Source organism: Equus caballus, chromosome 5, assembly GCF_041296265.1.
Source record: "Equus caballus isolate H_3958 breed thoroughbred chromosome 5, TB-T2T, whole genome shotgun sequence".
NCBI lineage: Eukaryota > Metazoa > Chordata > Mammalia > Perissodactyla > Equidae > Equus > Equus caballus.
In genome coordinates, this window is record NC_091688.1 from 2,078,839 (window position 1) to 2,087,211 (window position 8,373).

At 49.1% G+C, this 8,373-nt stretch overlaps 1 long non-coding RNA gene across 1 annotated transcript; it reads left to right on the plus strand.

The window, feature by feature from the left end:
* The first annotated feature begins 4,154 nt into the window (after positions 1 to 4,154).
* LOC138924195 (uncharacterized) lies at positions 4,155 to 7,289 on the plus strand. The gene is made up of 2 exons (XR_011438946.1): positions 4,155 to 4,279; positions 6,662 to 7,289. It is a non-coding gene; the product is annotated as an uncharacterized lncRNA (long non-coding RNA).
* Positions 7,290 to 8,373: the final 1,084 nt, after the last annotated feature.

Here is an 8,373-nt window from a genome sequence, read left to right on the forward strand (position 1 = left end):
ACCTCCTAGCACCGTCAGCTTTTGCGGTTAGGATTTCAAGAGACGGATTTTGGGGGGACACCAGTGTTCAGACTGTCGCACGTGACAGCTGGATGTGCCGGCTGCACAGCAGGGCAACTGGCGAGAGAGCCCTTCTCCTGAGCAGGGGCCCGTCACTCCTACACCTTCGTCATCTGCTCCCCTCTTTCTGTTCCCTGAGAACCATCTCCCTCTGCTGACACATTCTGCTTAGCTAGCTTTTTTTTCTTTTAGGTTTCAAATGAATTTATTTGCTCTGATAATGAAATTAAATCTCTGAGATCTTACTTGGTGGCAATCAATTGTTTAACATGAACATGAGAGGTTTCTTTCTTCAGTTACAGCAAATAGGTTATTCACAGAATCACATTATTCTTCTCCCTTTATTGTTTTTTTTGTGTGTTCCATTTACTTATTGGATTTCAAAGTATTTTAAAGCAAGGATGAAACTATTATGAATATCTCATTATTATGCTCTTGTGCTGCCAACATAACAAATGATTTCATCTTTTTTGACAAGATGGCATTCCTTGCTAAAGTTCAGATATAACCATGGTTGCTTTTATTTTTTTATTTAATTATTTTTGTGGAGGTCATATTGGCTTCTAACGGTGTGTGATTTCAGGTGTACATGATTATATATCAGTGTCTGTGTAGACTGCATCATGAGTCTGCTTAGCTATCTTAAACAGTCTCCTGGTTTCTAATCAGACTCTGCCACCTCGTCCTAGTTCTGTCTGTAACAGGAGCGCAGCCTGTCTCACACTCTGCTCTGTGTCACAGCCGTTTGTGACCCTGGGATGGGGCCTGGGTCTCTCTTGCCGAATGGAGCGCTTTATACACAACAGACCAACACATTTGGTTGGGCGAGCAGTCACACTTCCCTCTTCAGCCCCACTACCTGTGGCCACTGACCATTGTCCACAGCCTCGTATCAGAGCATCTCAGGGTGAGAAGGTGCTTAAAAATAATGTACACCAAGCACCCCTTAGTGCCGGACCTCCTCCCCGACCCTGCACCAACCCCTTGTCCAGCCCGTGTTCTAGTCACTCGTGCAGAGACCTCCCTGCCTCCCGAAGCAGCCCATTCGCCCTCTGACTATCGGGCGGGATCTGTATGCCTGTGAGCTTTGCCCAGCTCCGTTCCTTCCTCCACAGAACAGCCCTTTAAACAGCTGAAGGCTGTCTCCAGTCTCCTGAGGAGTCTCTTGGCCAAGCTGAACACATCTCCATTCCCTCACCCCTTCCTCGCATGGTGGTGTTTCAGCTGTCTTCACCATCTTGCGCGTTGCCCTTGGAAGGCCCTTGATACTGGCCAGGTTGGACACAACACGGCTTTCTCTTTCGAGCTATTGACCCAAAGAGAACACTCAGTCATAAGTTTCATACAAGCAAAAAGCAAAAAAGTTACATGTAAGGTTTGAAAATAGGCTGCTGGTTGCCTCGCTGCTCCAAACACCCTGCCACCCGCTCCACCCACGACACATCCCGACGTAACTGGGAAGGGCAGTCGGCGCGCGCTAAAAATGTTAATTTTGAAAAGATGCAAGTGCAACTGCTAGAAGTCTGTATTTTCAGAAGTTTTCTGTGAGCTCATTGAAGTTAAGGATTGGGCCAGCTCCAGCCATTCATCCCCCCAGAGGTGTACAGTCTCGGCTTCTCTGGCATAGCATAGACAAGAGCGGTCTGGGCTGACCTCATGGAGCAATAAGGAGGTGAGGTCTGGAGGCCTGTCTGCCCTTCCTGCACCCCATCTCCCACTGTCCCCGGGGCCACCTCCTTCCCGTTTCAGGAACCAGACCATGCCAATTGTGCTTCTGCACGTCTCAGAAACTCATCGATCACAGAGCTCCAAGAAGGGTGGGACTATGTCTATCTTTTCACCCTGTGTCCTATCCTCCCCCATCAGAATTGCTCTTCAGAAAACATTTCATCGAGCTACTTATATTCTCGTATGAATTCATGTCAGTACATTATTTTCCCAGGGATATCCGCATCTTAAATATTATTTCTAATTATGGTCTCCAGTTAAGGGAAGTCCAAGCCTCAGCTAAGAAGTGAACATGGGTGGCGAGATGCGCAGTGGGAAGAAGCTTCCTTCTCGGGCTTCGGTTTTATCACCTGTAAACTGAGGGGCATCTGATCCCCAGCTCTGGCATCTGTGAGTCAATGATGTATTTGGTGTTAGTAAAACCTCATTGTTCCTCGTGGTTCTCCAGAGAAACAGAACCTGTAGGACGTACATCTACAGAAGGAGGGTTATTGCAAGCAACTGGCTCACACATTTATGGAGCCTGACCAGTCCCGGGATCTGCAGGGTGAGCTGACAAGCTGGAGACCAAGAGGGCCAGTGGGGTAGCTCCAGTCTGAAGGCTGGCAGACTCAAGGCCCGGGAAGAGCCGATGGTTCAGTTTGAGCTCAAAGCCAGAAAAAATCTGGTGTCCCAATTCGAAGGCAGTCAGGAGGGAGGAATTCTTTTTTTTTTTTTAAAGATTGGCACCTGAGCTAACAACTGTTGCCAATCTTTTTTTTTTTCCCCTGTTTTTCTCCCCAAATCCCCCCAGTACATAGTTGTATATTTTAGTTGTGGGTCTTTCTGGTGGTGGCATGTGGGATGCCGCCTCGGCATGACCTGACGAGCAGTGCCATGTCTGCACCCAGCCTCTGAACCGGTGAAACCCTGGGCTGCAGAAGCGGAGCACGTGAACTTAACCACTTGGCCATGGGAGGGAGGAATTCTGTCCTACTCAGAAGAAGTCAGCTTTTTTTATTCTATTCAGACCTACAACTGATTGGATGAGGCCCACCCACGTTTGCTTTACTCAGTCTACCGATTTAAAGGTTAATCTCATCCAAAAACACCTTCACAGACACCCCCAGAATAACGTTTGACCAAACGTCTGGGCACTCCATGGCCCAGTCAAGTTGACACATAAAACCATCACACTCATAGAGGTAGACAACAGTCACTCAAAAGGCCTGGCCCTGGTGCGAACAAGAGAGCTGTCAGACGGGCAAGTTGGAGCTCCTGCACGGGCAGGCAAGGCTGTCCCAGCTGGGTAACCCCACCTCTTCCCCTGCCCCTGCCCACCACCCCCACAACTTCTTTCCACTCACCCTTCACAACTTCAGTTTTTTTTCTTTTTTTATGTTAAAAAAATCTTTAAAGCATTTTAAGGAAAATATCCATAAAATTCATAGATATTAATAAATTAAATGAAATGTTTCGTTTTATAGCAAACTGAAACAAAAACCACAAACTCGTTAAAAAAAAAAATGTGAAATCACTCATCACTCACAGAGCAGTGCTAAACGGAATCTGAAGGTCGGAAGGAAGTCCCACAGTAAACCACGTGATGCGCACAGGCCAGCGCGCCACCGCCAGCCGCCCAGCACTGGGGGCAGGCGTGTGGGGCTGGGGTTGTCCACCTGCTCAAGACGAAGATGGCCTTCGTTTGCCCATTCATTTTGCTTGCTCAATAATTCCTTTAATCAAGCAAGTGAATCTGTTGAACATCTACTCTGTGTACGTACAGATCTACATTCGAGGCAATGCAAGGAGGATAAGATGCAGCTTTTGCCCTGAGGAACTTGGTGGGGGAACCAATTGCAAAGTCCTGCGTGGGCTTCGGATCTCACTTTAGCATCATTTCTCCTGGGAGGCCCTCTCCAATGGCCCTCGGCCCCAGGCCTCATCCCAGACGGGGGTGGGGCCCCCCATGCAGTCCCCCAGCCCTGTGTCCCTCATCTCAGCACTGTCACACGTTCTGTAATTACTTTTGTGGATCTCCAAACCCTCACTGGTGGGGGACCTCCCAGAGGGTGGGGGCTGCTCCTATCTCTTCGGCTGCCACAGCTCTGGCACGTGTTGGCTGCTTCGTAAATGTTTGTGGAAAGAATTAGTAGGTGAATAAGTCAAATAAATTTTGTACATGAGTACCACGGGCGAGGAGGCTGCGAGGAGACTGAGGAAGAAGTGGTTAACCTCGGGGACCAGCGCAGGAGATGTTTAAGCTGAGAGGTGGAGAATAAACACAATTTCAGTGCACAGAGAAGAGACAGAGGGTTTTCCGTGACGGGGGGGGGGGGGGGGGGGGGGCGGCAAGTGCAAAGGCCTCAAAGCTCAAAAGAGCAGACTTTTGTTGAACGGTGGGGGGCAGCTCCTTGTGCCGATGCAGGGTTTGAGAGGCCACAGCACTAGGGCGGTGGTGGTGAAGGGGGTGACAAGGTGGATGGAGACACGCGTGAGGGGCCGTGTGCAGGTGAGTCTCCTGAAGTCCCGGGCACCGAGCACGGGGCACGCAGCTCGGGCGTTGGGGAGATCCCTCGGGCTGCCGGACAAGCAGAGGCCTTACGCTGGCAGCAGCGGCGGGCGTGGAGACTAGAGAAAGGGAGATGGGTGTGGTGACCATATTAGTCCAGGAGAGAGTTGACACGACAGTGGCAGTGAGGTCAGCAATGGGGCACTCAACCTGCAGGAGGTTTAGGATGTGGAATCACTGAGACATGGGGTTTTCTTTGTGACTAATGCACGAGACAGAGAAAACGTATGTGCGATCGATTAAAGTGCTCCTGTATTTCAAACGTGTCCATTAAGTCAAAAACCCTCTGGCCTGTTTCGTAGAAGGAAATAACCTTTGTTCCTGTTTTAAAAATGTCCTCCTAGTAGTGGTTTTCTGCCCGTCCTTTGTGTTCCTATATATTGTTGGCACTTGTCAAACTGCCTTGTACCATTAGAAATAGCTTTTCACTTGAGCGTGTCTTGTTTTCCCGTGAGGAAACCCAGCAGTCAGGGAGCAGGGCAGCGGCTACTCGTCCCCACTCCCCTCCTAGCCTCACGCCGCGGTGCCTCAGCCCTTCCAGGCCCCCCGCGAATGGTGATGGTTGATGGACTGATGGCTCGGTGCTCATCAGACGAGAAGGGTCAACAGTCCTCTGCTTTGAAAATATATACAACCTTTTTATTTTAGAATAATATTAGATGTACAGAAAAGCTTTAAAAACAGCGCCGAGGCTTCCTACATACGCCTCACCTCCAGCTTTTAAAATTGGTGACGGTAGAACAAAACAGCCTTGAGTCGGCGTGCCCGCGGGCAAGTCGCATCAGCTCCGCAGGCCTGTTTGGTGGCTGGTGAAGGGACCCAGGGTCGGCGGTGCCTGCATGCTGTCTACACGGCGCTGTCACAGGTGACAGAAGAGGCCCGGCAAGGCGGCCTCTGGGTCCGGGCGGCAGCTGGCGCGGCTGCTCGCTGGCTGGCCCCCATTGTGCTTCCCTGAGCCTGGTCCCTGTCCAGGACCCAGGTCACAGCCCCACCTCAGCTGCCTGGTTTTTGTTGCCAGAGCCCAGGGTAACATAGGGTCCGGCATTTGAGAAAGCAGACAAATTTGATGAAAAGGAGGGAAAGGGAGAGCATTAATCGGCAACTGTAAAGTGCCACACGGTGTACCAGGAGACGGGGCGCAGGGCCCAGAATCAGGGCAACTGAATTCTAGAGTTGTGTCTGTGTCGATGACCTACTAACTCCCAGGGTCCAAAGAGAGAATGACTTGTCAGAGGTCAAATGCTAGTAAGGGGCAGACTGGGGCCAAGGGACCCCATTGCCAAGGTCCCAAGCTGCCTCCTAATGTGTGTGGAGATCCAGTGACAGTGTTGGGTGTCAGAAAGTCTCGGCTTTGATCAGCCCTCCAGCCAAAGGTGACAAAACTGCCAGGCCACTGTAATCAAATCTGACCCTGGAACCAAGGGCTCTTTCCCGAGTGGCACAAGCAGCAACCCGAGATCCAAGCGGCCACCCCGAGGATGCTCCCACCCTGCTCTTCCTGAGGCCCCTTCCCACTGCCACCGGCTCTGCAGGGAGGGGCGCCCCAGGCCAGACATGCACAAGGATGGGGCACTGCCCACCTGACCCCACCCCAGCCCCCTGTCTCCAGTCCCTGGGCTCAGACCACGAGCCAGGCCCTGGGGCTCCAGCCCCCTTGGGAGACGGGCAGGATCCGGCATGATGGGGGCAGAGAGGGCTGTGGAGGAGGCTGACCACTCCTCTCTCCACCACAAAGATCCTATTTCCCCCTCCTCTAAACCCCATTTGTATCTTTGATTCATGGTCTGCTTCCCACTTGCATCCTGCCCAATCCAATCACACACATTTGATTCACCCACGCTTGTGCCTTTCCACCTAAATTAAATGGTCCGTGAGGACACAGGCCAGATCGCCTTGTCCGAGCCCCAAGGGAGGCGACTCCGGAGCCCTCACTGCAGTGTCTCTGAGGCTAAAGGACTCGCAGTGTCCTTTGTGACCCTGAAACAGCCGCCACAGTGGGGAGGAGAACGCTGTGCCACCCAGGGAGAAAGTGCCACACGCCTGGTGGTCAGGGCCTAGGTGCTGGAGGCAGAAAGGCAATGTGAATGGCTGACTGGTGGTTCTTTCTGCATGTTCTCGCATCACACTCCCCCCGCCGACACACACAAAAGCCTTAAGCCAGGCCTTCGGCTCTGTTTCAGTGTGGGAGAAATTAGAGAACTAAAATACAAATGTAGGTATACATAGACACACACACATACATCAAGTCTACTGTCTTGAACTTGAATTGGAAGTATCAATATAAACTCACAGTGTATTTACATTAAAACAATTTTTTCCTAGTTTTGTCCACTGAAAAGGCCTGAAACCAATGAGCAATCCAGTAACAAGCACTCCTGATGCCAATACTGTGGGCTCTAAATACCTCTCCCCACAGAAAGCAATCAGAGAGCCTCAGAGGCAAGTGCTCATTCCAGGTGGGTGGCAGGACACATACAAGACGAGCCAGGACATCTAGTCATGCCAGAAAGCAAGAAAGCCTTCAAAGACCATGTAGGATCTTGTCAAAAGGACTCAGAAATCAGCTTGAAGAGGGTCCCACTGGCTGAAGATGGGAGCAACCTGAGCATGAATACCCGCAAAGGGCTGAGCCACGTCAAATACGTTTAAATCCATGAACTCCCTCCGCCATCACTGGGGGAGGCCAGGGAATCAGCTCATTATTTTGAAAACTGTTGGGGCCGGCTCCGTGGCCAAGTGGTTATGTTCATGCGCTCCGCTGCGGCGGCCCAGGGTTCGGATCCTGGGCGCGGACATGGCACTGCTCGTCAGGCCACGTTGAGGCGGCGTCCCACATCCCACAACTAGAAGGACCTGCAACTAAGATATACAACTATGTACGGGGGGTTTGGGAAGATAAAGCAGAAAAAAAAAAAAAAAGATTGGCAACAGTTGTTAGCTCAGGTGCCAATCTTTAAATAAGAAAACTGATAAATACAAAGAAGGAGTCAAGTACTTGTTGAAGAAATAAAAAACTATCATCATTTTCCAATGCCTATGAAATAATGGATCCAAGAAATCAAGGACGACTAACATCAAAAAAGACAACTAGACAATACACATTCCCTTCTACGGAAGTACACAAATCTATGAAGCATTCTTACAAAAACAAACAAACAAACAAATCTGATCTGGTCTCTAACTTTAATTACCAATTTACAGAAAACACAGGGGCAATGAAAACGTGAAATATCCCCATGGGAATGCAATCAGCAAAATCCAGATGATCTAAGGGACAAACAACTCTGTTTCTTTAACAAATAAATTATAAGGAAAAAAATAAAAATTCAGGAGGTACCTATGGCTTACAAGAGATTTAAAAGACACAGCAACCAATTGCAATGTTTGGAACTTATCTTGATTCCAATTTGAACAAAAACTATACAAAAACTTTGTAAGACAAGAAAATGTGAACACTGCATATTTGCTTATACATATTTGATATAACTAAGTGTTATTTTTTGGTCCGATAACAGTAATGTGGTTATATGACTCTGAAATAAAAGTCCTTATCTTTTAGAAATACATTCTGAAGTATTTCAGAATGAAATATGATGTCTGAAATTTGCTTCAAAATTATGTAGGAGGAGTGTAGGGAGGTATTGTTAAATATTTAAAGGCCTGTGCCCCTAGGATGGGACAATCAAATCTGAATGTGATCAAGACTCTAGATATTATTACCAGCTTACGGGGGAAAAAAGGGGGAAAGAGGAAGAGCTTAAATAACACTGAACATACAGTCAGCTAAATATAGAATATGGGCCATTCTGTAGGAAAAATGACTCCTTCTTCACAAATGAATGGCATTAAAAAAAAAGAGGAGACTGTTGGAGATTAAGAGGGACCTAAGGGACAGAGAGAACCACTGAACGCAATCTATCTGAGTTGTTTACCTCAGTTGGACCTTGATTTGAACAAACTAACTGTAAAAAGGCATTTCTGAGGGGCCAGCCTGGTGGCGCAGCGGTTAAGTTCACACGCTCCGCTTTGACAGC